Raw genomic sequence first — 12468 nt, 5'->3', positions numbered from 1 at the left:
AGTTTGAGAAGACACTGTCACTTGTCTTTGGTCTGTAATATTGTGGTAGTCCATGTATTGTGTCTTGAGGTCAAGGTGACTGTGGCTGTTGTGTGGTTATTGTTGTTGTGCTTACTGTTTAGGTCAATAGGTTAATGTACGGTAGGGATTGACATGGGTAAGCAGGATCCCTGGACTGTCCCGGGAACAAATAAAAATGACAAGATCCGTAAAATGATTTTCCATTTTCTCCGTCGACACTAATTAAATTCCACAAAATACACAACATGCGCGGGAGCAGATTTAGCAAAAAATAAAAGAGCACATTGTCCGAAACAGATTGTCGCATGGAAGCCTTTAGCCTAGCATGTTTACTCCACACAGAGTTGCCATAGATTCAAAGCACATGCATAATTGACACTGCCGGGACCGCACACGTGACCCGAATGCAGTTAAAAAAACCAATGTTTTCCATTAACGCCTGCTGTCGGCTAATCAGACGGTTACAAACTCATTTTCTGCCAGCTACATTTTCCACTTCATATTAACTAGGCTACTTTTAATTTAAAAGTTTAAATTAGCTAGTCCGTCAAGCCCTCTCCCGCTAGAATGAATGATTTGTACAGTATATGTCTGTGTCAGTATATGTCTGTGTGAGTGTGTGTGTGTATGTGTGTGGGTGTGTATATGAGTGAGTGCATGTGTACTAAGGTATGGAGAATCAGATCAGGTGGTCAGTCCAGTTCAAGTGTTCAGCAGTCTGATGGTTTGTAGATAGAAACTGTCTCTGAACCTGTTGGTATCAGACCTCATGTTCCGATACCGTCTGTCCAACGGTAAGGGAGAGAACAGCTTGTGGCTGGGGTGGTGCGTGGGATCCTTGATGATGCTGCATGCCTTCCTCAGGAACCATTTCGACTAGATGTCCTGGATGGGTGAGATCACGGTCCCAGTGATGTACCGGGCTGTCTTCACCACCCGCTGGAGAGCCTTGCGGTTGTGGACGGAGAAATTCCCATACTAGGCCATGATGCAACCAGTCAAGACGCTCTCGATGGTGCAGCGGTGGTGTTTGGAGAGGACCCGGGGTGTCATTTCTTCAGCCGCCTTAGGAAGTAGGGATGCTGTTGTGCCCTCAAGCGTGGTGGTGTGGACACAGAGGAACTTAAAACTTGTGACTGTCTTAGAGGTCGACCGATTAATCGGAATGGCCGATTAATTAGGGCCAATTTCAAGTTTTCATAACAATCGGTAATCAGCATTTTTGGACACCGATCATGGCCGATTACATTGCACTCCACGAGGAGACTGAGTGGCAGGCTGACTACCTGTTATGCGAGTGCAGCAAGGAGCCAAGGTAAGGTGCTAGCTAGCATTAAACGTATCTTATCAATCTTAACATAATCACTAGTTAACTACACATGGTTGATGATATTACTAGTTTATCTAGCTTGTCCTGCGTTGGAAATAATCGATGCGGTGCCTGTTAATTTATCATTGAATCATAGCCTAATTTGACAAATGGGTGATTTAATAAGCGAATTCGCGAAAAAAGCACTCGTTGCACCAATGTGTACCTAACCATAAACATCAACGTCTTGCGTAAAATCAATACACAAGTATATATTTTTAAACCTGCATATTTAGTTAATATTGCCTGCTAACATGAATTTCTTTTAACTTGGGAAATTGTATCACTTCTCTTGCGTTCTGTGCAACAGAGTCAGGGTATATGCAGCAGTTTGGGCCGCCTGGCTCGTTGCGAACTGTGTGAAGACTATTAGTTCCTAACAAAGACAGTCAACTTCGCCGAACCGGGAATGATTTAACAAAAGCACATTTGCGAAAAAAGCACAATCGTTGCATGAATGTACCTAACCATAAACATCAATCCCTTTCTTAAAATCAATACACAGAAGTATATTTCTTTCAACCTGCATATTTAGTTTAAAGAAATCCAGGTCAGCAGGCAATATTAAACTAGGGAAATTGTGTCACTTCTCTTGCGTTCATTGCACGCAGAGTCAGGGTATCTGCAACAGTTTGGTCCGCCTGGCTCGTTGCGAACTAATTTGCCAGAATTTTACATAATTATGACATAACATTGAAGATTGTGCAATGTAACAGGAATAATTAGACTTATGGATGCCACCCGTTAGATAAAATACGGAACGGTTCCGTATTTCATTGAAATAATAAACGTTTTGTTTTCGAAATGATAGTTTCCCTGATTTAACCATATTAATGACCTAAGGCTCGTATTTCTGTGTGTTATTATGTTATAATTAACTATATGATTTGATATTTGATAGAGCAGTCTGACTGAGCAGTGGTAGGCAGCAGCATGCTCGTAAGCATTCATTCAAACAGCACTTTAGTGCGTTTGCCAGCAGCTCTTCGCTGTGCTTCAAGCATTGAGCTGTTTATGACTTCAAGCCTATCAACTTCTGAGATTAGGCTGGTGTAACCGATGTGAAATGGCTAGCTAGTTAGCGAGGTAATAGCGTTTCAATCAGTGACGTCACTCGCTCTGAGACCTTGAAGTAGTTGTTCCCCTTGCTCTGCAAGGGCCGCGGCTTTTGTGTAGCGATGGGTAACGATGCTTCGAGGGTGGCTGTTGTCGATGTGTTCCTGGTTCGAGCAAAGGTTGGGGCGAGGAGAGGGACGGAAGCTATACTGTTTCACTGGCTATACAAAAGTGCCTATAAGAACATCCAATAGTCAGAGGGATATGAAATACAAATGGTGTAGAGAGAAATAGTCCTATAATTCCTATAACTACAACCTAAAACTTCTTACCTGGGAGTATTGAAGACTCATGTTAAAAGGAACCACCAGCTTTCATATGTTCTCATGTTCTGAGCAAGGAACTTAAACGTTAGCTTTTTTACATGGCACATATTGCACTTTTACTTTCTTCTCCAACACTTTGTTTTTGCATTATTTAAACCAAATTGAACATGTTTCATTATTTATTTGAGGCTAAATAGATTTTATTGATGTATTATGTTAAGTTAAAATAAAAGTGTTCATTCAGTATTGTTGTAATTGTCATTATTACAAATTAATAAATCGTCCGATTAATCGGTATCGGCTTTTTTTTTTTGGGCCGTCCAATAATCGGTATCAGTATCGGCGTTGAAAAATCATAATCGGTCGACCTCTACTCTGTCTACTACAGTCTGTTTGATGTGGATAGTAGGGGCATGTTCCCTCCTCTGCTTCCTGAAGTCAACAGTCAACTCCTTAGTTTTTCTGATGTTGAGGGAGAGGTTGTTGTCATGACACCACAATGCCAGTTCCCTTACCTCCTCCCTATATGCTGACTCGTCGTTGTTGGTTATCAGGCCTACAACCGCGGTGTCGTCAGCAAACTTGATGATGGGGTTGCTGTTATGCAAAGCCAAACAGTCGTGGGTGAACAGGGAGTATAGCAGAGGACTGAGGACACACCTCTGGAGGGCCCATATGTTAAGAGTCAGTGCGTTGCCAATCCTTACAGTCTTTCCATCAGGAAGTCCAAGATCCAGTTGCAGAGGATGGTGTCCAGACCCAGGACTCTGAGCTTCGTGTCAAGCTTGGAGGGAACGATAGTGTTGAATGCTGAACTGTAGTTAATGAACAGCATTTTCACATAGGTGTTCCTCTTGTCTAGATGTGTTACGGCCATGTGAATAGCGATAGAAATGGCATCTTCCGTGGATCTGTTGGAGCAGCAGTAGGCAAAGTGGGGTGGGTCCAGTGTGCTTGGCATGCTGGTCTTGATGTGGGCCATGACCGACCTCTCGAAGCGCTTCATGATGACCAAGGTGAGCTTGACAGGGCGATTGTCATTTGGGCATGTCACCTTGTTTTTCTTGAGCACTGGGATAATAGTGGTCTCCATAAAGCAGGTGGGGACTGCAGCCAGCCTGGGACAGGTTGAAGATGTCAGAGAGGACACCCACCAGCTGGTCAGAACACACTCTGAGGACACAGCCAGGGATGCCATCTGGGCCGGCGGCTTTTTGAGTATTCACTCTTTTGAGAGTTTTTCCTCAAGTCATCCTCGGAGAGCGAAAGCACCTGGTCGACCGGAGCAGCGAGTGTCCTCCTGAATGGCTCGGTATTGTCTGCCTCGAAGCGAGCGGAGAATGTGTTAAGCTCATCTGGGAGGGAGGCTTCGGTGGGCAGTCTGTAATCCTTGCCACATGCAATGCGAGTCTGAGTTGTGGAACGTCAAGTTTCAAGTTTGAGTCTGTATTGTCTTTCTGCGTCCCTAATGGATTTGCGGAGCTCGTACCTGCTGGCCTTGTATGCGTCGTGCACCACTGAATCAACAGGGTTCGTTCTGTAGACATTGAATGCTGCAGTACGGGCTCTCAGCATTGTACGGATATCTCTGTTCGTCCAGGGTTCTTGGTTGGGGTATGTCCGGATTGTTATTGTGGGTACAACATCATTAACACATTGCCTATTGAAGGCTGTGACTGACAATGTATATTCCTCAATTTGAATGAGTCCTGGGTGGATGAATTTTTGAACATGTTCCAATCAGTATTCTCGAAACAATGCTTCAGCATTAAGTCTGCCTCCTCTGTCCAGCACCTCACTATTCTCTCACTATTCTGTGTTGGTGGCTCCCTCTTGAGTTGCTGCTTGTAAGCGGGGAATAGGAAAAGAGAGACGTGATCTGATTGGCTGAGGTGGGGGGTGGGGGATAGTTTTGTACGCGTCTTGGATGTTTGTGTTTACATGGTCATGCGCACTAGATCCTCTTGTAGGGCAGGATACATGTTGGTGATATTTTGGGAACATTTGTTTTCGACGGGCTTGGTTAAAGTCACCCACGACAATAAAGATGCTGACCTGGCAGAATGCTATCATCATTATTTTCATCAATCCAGTGGGTATTTGTTTTGCAAACTCTACCGTCACATGAGCTACAAAAACACCGCGAAACAACAGCCTCTTGCTAGGTGCGCATTTGAATTAAAGGGCAACTACACCCAAAAATGTAAATGTCTCAGGTTTTTCCCAAACACCAAAAGTGGTTTCCTGTTGTGTTTTAAGCATTATTGTGGCCTTACAACATCCTTTTTATTTGCTCTATTGCAAGGTGTGATTTTGAGAGAAAAAACCTGTAAAAACTGGGAAAGACAGACACCTGGAAAAACAAAACGTTTCATTTATTTTTCAAGATAATGTGGACTATTTACTTCATTTTTTCAGTTTTAATAAAATACATCATTTGAAGAACAAACGTCATTGTGGCAACTCATATCTTGCAGTGAAACTGTAAATAACCTCAAGAGCTGACAGGTTTAATGTGGAAAAAAGTTTAATGTTGTCTCACATAGAAAATAGTCCTGATCATATAGGCCTAGACCTATACAATATCCAAAACAACTAACAATACACTGAATTCATCCCTCTTCAGTAATTCCATTTGTAAAGTCATGTCTTTCTACACAATGCCACAACTAATTCCAATCTGGGAGGTTAATTCTGTGAAGTACTCAATGTGTTTCAGATGTGGTCAATGTATCAGAGACCACCAAAACAGAGCTCGTTCAGCAAGAAAAAGGCTTTGCCTAGCTGGCTACTTTTTTAAATGTATCTGGCAATTCTATGTACACTGTACATAGAGTGTAATACACCCTACAGGAAACCCCTACAGTAAAAAATGATGCATGCCTCTTTGAGCTGTCATTGTGACTTTTCAGACAGTCACACATTGATAGGCCTAGGCACAATTCACTACAATGGCGTCTCTAACAATACACAGAGGTATAGGGGAACATGCAATCTTCCCCTGGCCTAGAGCCTAGGCTACTATCCAGTCCCAATCCCAGTGAAACCCAAAATCCTGACTCCTGTCTCGCATGAAAATCCCTAACTTTATCCCTCTCGTCAAAGCACCTATGCATGTCAAAATAGCACTATAACATTTCCCCTGCTTCTCTGGACTGTCTCGTACTTGCTGCCCATATGAGAGCTTCGGGAGAGAATGTGAGATCAACAAACGGAATGAGAGTAGATAAGAATATTTTGTTAAACTGAGTTGGTCCACGTTAAGATACCTTGCTATTTAAACCATTTCCACTCTTCATCTCCCTGTTATTCATGAGCACTGCTGTCTGTATAATCATAAACTTGATTTAGCCAAATGTAGGAGATATGTCGTTCATTGAAAGAGGTTACATATCTAGCAAGCTTAGTAACTTTCCGCATTTGACTTTTGTTCGACAAGGTGGTGCAGCTCCCCTCTTACTTGGAGAGAACCCTGACATAGTGACAATATCTTGGTTTCAAACGCTTTAAATTGACACTTCTGATTTTTGCAGTATTTTCCCGGACTCTCAGGATAAATAGGAATTATTTCCGGTTCTGAAACTTGGTAGATTTTGGGGAAATATTCATCCCTAATGTAAGGGCACAAGGCGAGACCCAGATGCAGACACAGGAGGCAGATGGTTAGAGTCCAATATGTTTATTAACAATCCAAAAGGGGTAGGCAAGAGAATGGTCGTGGACGGGCAAAAGATCAAAACCAGTCCAAAGGCACAGAATGGAAGGCAGGCTCGAGGTCAGGTCAGGCAGAATGGTCAGGCAGGCTGGTCAGGTCAGGCAGAATGGTCAGACAGGCTCGAGGTCAGGCAGGAATGGTCAGGCAGGCTGGTCAGGTCAGGCAGAATGGTCAGGCAGGCTCGAGGTCAGGCAGGAATGGCCAGGACAGGCTCGAGGTCAGGCCGGAATGAGTCCAGAAAACATGCAAAGGTCAAAACCGTGAGGACTAGTAGAAGAGAATAGAAAAGTAGGAGCGCGGGAAAAACACGCTGGTTGACTTGAACATACAAGACAAACTGGCACAGAGAGACAGGAAACACAGGGATAAATACCCCAGGGAAAATAAGTGACACCTGGAGGGGGTGGAGACAATCACAAGGACAGGTGAAACAGATCAAGATGCGACAGCCTCTCAAGGGTTCAGAAGAGGCTAGTATTATGTGTGTGTGTGTGTGTGTGTTATTGCTGTGTGTGCTTGGTTTTGTGGTCTATGTGAAGGTGACCGTGTGGTCTACCTCTCTTGGGTTCAACAGTTTATTATTATTGTGTGTGTGTGTGGTGTGTGTGTGTGTGTGTGTGTGTGTTATATTGTGAAGGTGACTCCAGGCTTCTGTGACGTCTAAGCTGTTCCTCTGGATCGTTTCCAGCCCCTCCCCCAGCCAATCAGAGAACAGTATTTAATATCACAGCCAAAATAGGGCCCATGCCACACACACACACACACACACACACACCCACCCACCCACCCTTGTCTTCTATGGGAGTGCATATTTGCCCATCGCCAATTGGGAACCTTCAAGTAATGGAAGACTTGGCTGAGCAACTGTCATTCTTTCTTCTCTCTTTTCCCTCCCTCCTTAACTCCCCTTTCCTTCTCTCCTTCCTCGTCTGCCTGTCCGTTATCCTTCCCTCCCAACCCATCGTTCCTCTCTCTTTATTTTTCCCTCGACTGACTTTTCTCCATCACTCTACTTCATCTTTATTTTTCTCTCTCTCCCTGCCCTCCTACCTATTCTCCTCTCTCTCTTTCTCTCCCTCGCTCTACTCCTCTCCCTCTCTCTCTGATGAAAGCTGCTTGGCTGACAACTCGTTTCATGCACCACTAATTACTGATGAAATGCTGCCCTCCCTGTCATGCTGCTCTCTTTCCCTCTCTCTGTCCCGCTCTCTCTCTCTGTCCCGCTCTCTCTCTCGCTCTCTCTCTCTGTCCCGCTCTCTCTCTCGCTCTCTCTCTCGCTCGCTCGCTCTCGCTCACTCTCGCTCACTCTCTCTCACTCTCTCTCTCTCTCTTCCTTTTCATTCAGTTCTGCTGCTACAGTCCCTTTCTCCCTTTCTCCCTCCCTTCATCGTTCTCTCGCTGTTCCTCCCCTTCTCTCTCCCTCTCTGAGCTCTATTGACTCTGATCACTGAAAAAGGCTGATTCCAATCTTCACACTGAAGAGCTGTGTGTGTGTGTGTGCCCCTGCATGCATGTGTGTCTGCAAGAGAGCAAGCAAAGGTGATACCTTATTATCAGACAGAGGCATTCATCTATCCTCCAAGTAGTAGGGAAAATGTTACTCCCACTCTCCCACACACAGAGACACACTCTCTCTCACACAATCTCTCACACACACAGACTGACATCTGAAAGGCCTAAATGTCTGCCCTGTGGCACCCTGTGTGATCGATCAGTACATTTACGGGGCCTGGCAGCCGAGATGGGAGCCTTGATGTGATCAATAAATGTCTGAAAAGCCGGGATGACACACACACAGGAGGACAAAGGGGTCAAATCTTAGACAAAAGGACCGTGTGACTGTATAAGCAGCAGAGAACGAGAGGGGGGGGGGGGGAGAATGAGAGGGGGGGAGAGAGAGAGAACGAGGGGGAGAGAGAGAGCAAGAGAGGGGGAGAGAGGGGGAGAGAGAGGGGGGGAGGGGAGAGGGGGAGAGAGAGAGAACGAGGGGGAGCGAGGAGAGGGGGAGAGATGAGAGGGGGGGAGAGAGAGAGAACGAGGGGGAGAGAGAGAGCAAGAGGGGGAGGGAGAGCGAGAGAGTGGGGGAAGAAAGAGTGGGGGAGAGATGATAAGAATGAATGAGTGAATGAGGACCAGATAGAAACAGAGGAGAGAAGAGAGGGCCTGTGTAGGTGTTGGAGACAGAAGAGAGGGAAAAAGGAGAATAAATAAAGGACAGACTGATGGAGGGAATAGAGGGAATCTGGGTCTTTAATGTCTGTCCCATGGGCTTGTTTCACAGTTCTGGGCTGGAGGGATAGGTGGATGGAGCTCTAATTTGTAACAAATTTGTATTAATGTCACCGGGCACTGTGTTCATATGGATATCTGTCGGGTAGTGTTCATAGTTTGATGTATGTTGCTATGGACAAGCTTGTTGGCAAATGTCCAATGCTCTGTCCAGCATACATAGACCATAGAGTTCACTCACTCTCTCTCTATCCTAAAGGACTACAGTAGAGTTGGTCTATCTGGCTCTGGACTGCTACTCTCCTAAACTGTAGTTGGTGTGTGTGTGTGTGTGTGTGTGTGTGTGTGTGTGTGTGTGTGTGTGTGTGTGTGTGTGTGTGTGTGTGTGTGTGTGTGTGTGTGTGTGTGTGTGTGTGTGTGTGTGTGTGTGTGTGTGTGTGTGTGTGTGTGTGTGTGTGTGAATTTGTTCTAAAAGCAACAGCTCAGCGTAATAGTCCAGGATTTCCAGGAGCTTCGGGGAGTTGGAATAGTTAGGTAATTACACAAGCACACGCTCGACACACAGACAGACACACACCAGTGGCCAAGCTCAGTTTCGCGCGGCCCCCTGCAAGGTCTGAGAAAGCCCCCCCAGCCCCCCAAACTATTTTTTTGTGAGGAAAATTGTTATAGCTAAGCTCAAGCTATTTTACACATTTTGCCGTGAGTCTAAGAGAAAATGTTGCAATTTTAAAGTGAATTTCCTGTATTTCCCCCCCAAAAATGTGTGGCTTATGACGTGTTCATATACTATCTGGAGGGCCGGACCTCCAGGAGTTTTACGCAGGGAGTTAGGGGCCCCCAAAACTCGTGGGCCCCCCGCCTTGCGGGGGTGTGTGATACGCCAGTGACACACACACCCACCCTTCTTGCTTCCGACTTCCATGACTGTAGTGGAGTGAGAACAATCCTTTACCCTACCGTTCAAAAGTTTGGGGTCACTTAAAAATGTCCTTATTTTTTAAAGAAAAGCACATATTTTGTCCATTGAAATAACATTAAATTGATCAGAAATACAGTGTAGACATTGTTAATGGTGTAAATGACTATTGTAGCTTTAAACGGCATATTTTTTAAATGGAATATCAACATAGGCCTACAGAGACCCATTATCAGCAACCATCACTCCTGTGTTCCAATGGCACGTTGTTAGCTAATCCAAGTTCATAATTTTAAAAGGCTAATTTATCATTAGAAAACCCTTTTGCAATTATGTTAGCACAGCTGAAGACTGTTGTTCTGATTAAAGAAGCAATAAAAACTGGCCTTTAGACTAGTTGAGTAACTGGAGCATCAGCATTTGTGGGTTTGATTACAGGCTCAAAATGGCCAGAAACAAAGTACTTTCTTCTGAAACTCGTTCTGTTTAATGAAGGCTGTTCCATGCGAGAAATTTCCAAGAAACTGAAGATCTCGTACAACGCTGTGTACTACTCCATTCACAGAACAGCGCAAACTGGATCTAACCAAAATAGAAAGAGGAGTGGGAGGCCCCGGTGCGCAACTGAGCAAGAGGTCAAGTACATTAGAGTGTCTAGTTTGAGAAACAGACGCCTCACAAGTCCTCAAGTGGCAGCTTCATTAAATAGTACCAGCAAAACACCAGTCTCAACGTCAACAGTGAAGAGGCGACTTCGGGATGCTGGCCTTCTAGGCAGAGTTCCTCTATCCAGTGTCTGTGCTCTTTTGCCCATCTTAAACTTTCTTTTTATTGGCCATTCTTAGATATGGCTTTTTCTCTGCAACTCTGCCTAGAAGGCCAGCATCCTGGAGTTGCCTCTTCACTGTTGACGTTGAGACGGGTGTACGAGATCTTCAGTTTCTTGGCAATTTCTCACATGGAATAGCCTTTTCTCAGAACAAGAATAGACTGATGATGTTTCAGAAGAAAATCCGTTGTTTCTGGCCATTTTGAGCCTGTAATCAAACCCACAAATGCTGATGCTCCAGATACTCAACTAGTCTAAAGAAGGCCAGTTATATTGCTTCTTTAGTCAGAACAACAGTTTTCAGCTGTGCTAACATATTTGCAAAAGGGTTTTCTAATGATCAGTTAGTCTTTTAAAATTTTAAACTTGGATTAGCTAACACAACGTGCCATTGGAACACAGGAGTGGTGGTTGCTGATAATGGGCCTCTGTACGCCTATGTAGATATTCCATTAAAAAATCTGCTGTTTCCAGCTACAATAGTCATTTACAACATTAACAATGTCTCCACTGTATTTCTGATCAATTTGATATTATTTGAATGGACCAAAAAAGTGCTTTTCTTTCAATAACAAGAACATTTCTTAGTGCCCCCAAACTTTTGAACAGTCGTGTACATCCTCTTAAACACTGTGATTATGTGGTTTTATGAGAAAGCCTTTCTTTTTCTCCGTTTCTAAGTACCATAGACTCTCCGGATTCCATTCATCAGCTGGCGAAATGAGTAATTATGGACTTGGAGCCAGAGTTAGTTTCTCTCTGCAGGAAAAGCACTTAACCTCAGGTCCACATTAGTAACCACTAAGCCATTATACAACCCCTCATCAATACTACACCATGTATACTACAGTTGTATAATGCTTGATAGAGCAGCTGCTTCTTTGGGTCCATCTATCATATTCATGATCGACGCCCATAGCTACTGTTGGAGAGCTGCTGTGTGCTAATGACTGCTAGCGAGCAACGTTAACACTGACGTAAATAGACATGATTAGCATCAATGGCTACAGCTGGGCTTGATATGCTTCTTTTATCTGGTGTGTGTGTGTGCGTGTGTGTGCGTGTGTGTGCGTGTGTGTGTGTGTTGTGTGTGTGTGTGTGTGTGTGTGTGAATGCACGTGTGTCTCTGTGTGTGTGAATGCACGTGTGTCTCTGTGTGTGTGAATGCACGTGTGTCTCTGTGTGTGTGAATGCACGTGTGTCTCTGTGTGATGCGTGTTCTGCGCTAATGATGTTGGACGGTGCTGGTGTTTTATGAGATGGTCTTCCCTACAGCGTTTTATATTTCAGTCATTTAGCAGACACGCTTCTCCAGAGAGACTTACAGGAGTAATTAGGGTTAAGTGCCTTGCTCAAGGGCACGCCGGCAGATGGTGGACCTAGTCGGCTCAGGGATTTGAACCAGCGACCTTTTCGGTTACTGGCCCGATGCTCTTAGCTGCTAGGCTACATGCCGTTTTGGCATGCTGTGCGTGCGTGTGTGTGTCGGTGTGCACACACGTGCGTGTACTTGTGTGTGTGTGTGTTTTGGCATGGGATACATTATGAATGTGGATTAGCTGTAGCAGCCTTGTTTGCCTCAGTTTGAGAGGCACAGTATTATGGTGTAATGTAAGGGTGATTACCGTTCACATGTGGACTGATGGGATTCTCCATTCATTACACAGTTAGCCATAGGGATTGGGCTTCCAGTGCTACAACACACCGCAGGACTCATCACAATGGCTTTGGGTGTGTCACCCAGAAACGTTTTGTCGAGACTGAGGAGAGGGCTCCAGATAGCTATACTTTACCCTGCTTCTCTCTACCGCTCTTCTCCCTCTATGCTTCTATTTCATTCCCTCTCTATCTCTTCCGCTCTAGCACCGTTATTTGCAACAGGTAGAGAGCCTTTCCCTCTCGTTCTCTTCTCCTTTCATCCTCTCCTCCAGCGCTCCCATACCCCGTCTCGGTCTCTTCAGGTTGGGACTTGTTAATATTCAGCCACGATAGTAAGAGGAATGA

The 12468-nt window shown here is 44.8% G+C and overlaps 1 protein-coding gene across 2 annotated transcripts in view; it reads left to right on the top strand.

Annotated features, from left to right (window-relative positions):
* Positions 1-12468, top strand: part of spock1 (SPARC (osteonectin), cwcv and kazal like domains proteoglycan 1) — a 289083-nt gene that overhangs the window by 14860 nt on the left and 261755 nt on the right. The window lies entirely within an intron of this gene.

This window comes from Salvelinus fontinalis, chromosome 6, assembly GCF_029448725.1.
Source record: "Salvelinus fontinalis isolate EN_2023a chromosome 6, ASM2944872v1, whole genome shotgun sequence".
In the NCBI taxonomy this organism is placed as follows: domain Eukaryota; kingdom Metazoa; phylum Chordata; class Actinopteri; order Salmoniformes; family Salmonidae; genus Salvelinus; species Salvelinus fontinalis.
Note: the sequence above shows the minus strand (reverse complement) of the source record. Positions and strands in the feature narration are given on the sequence as shown.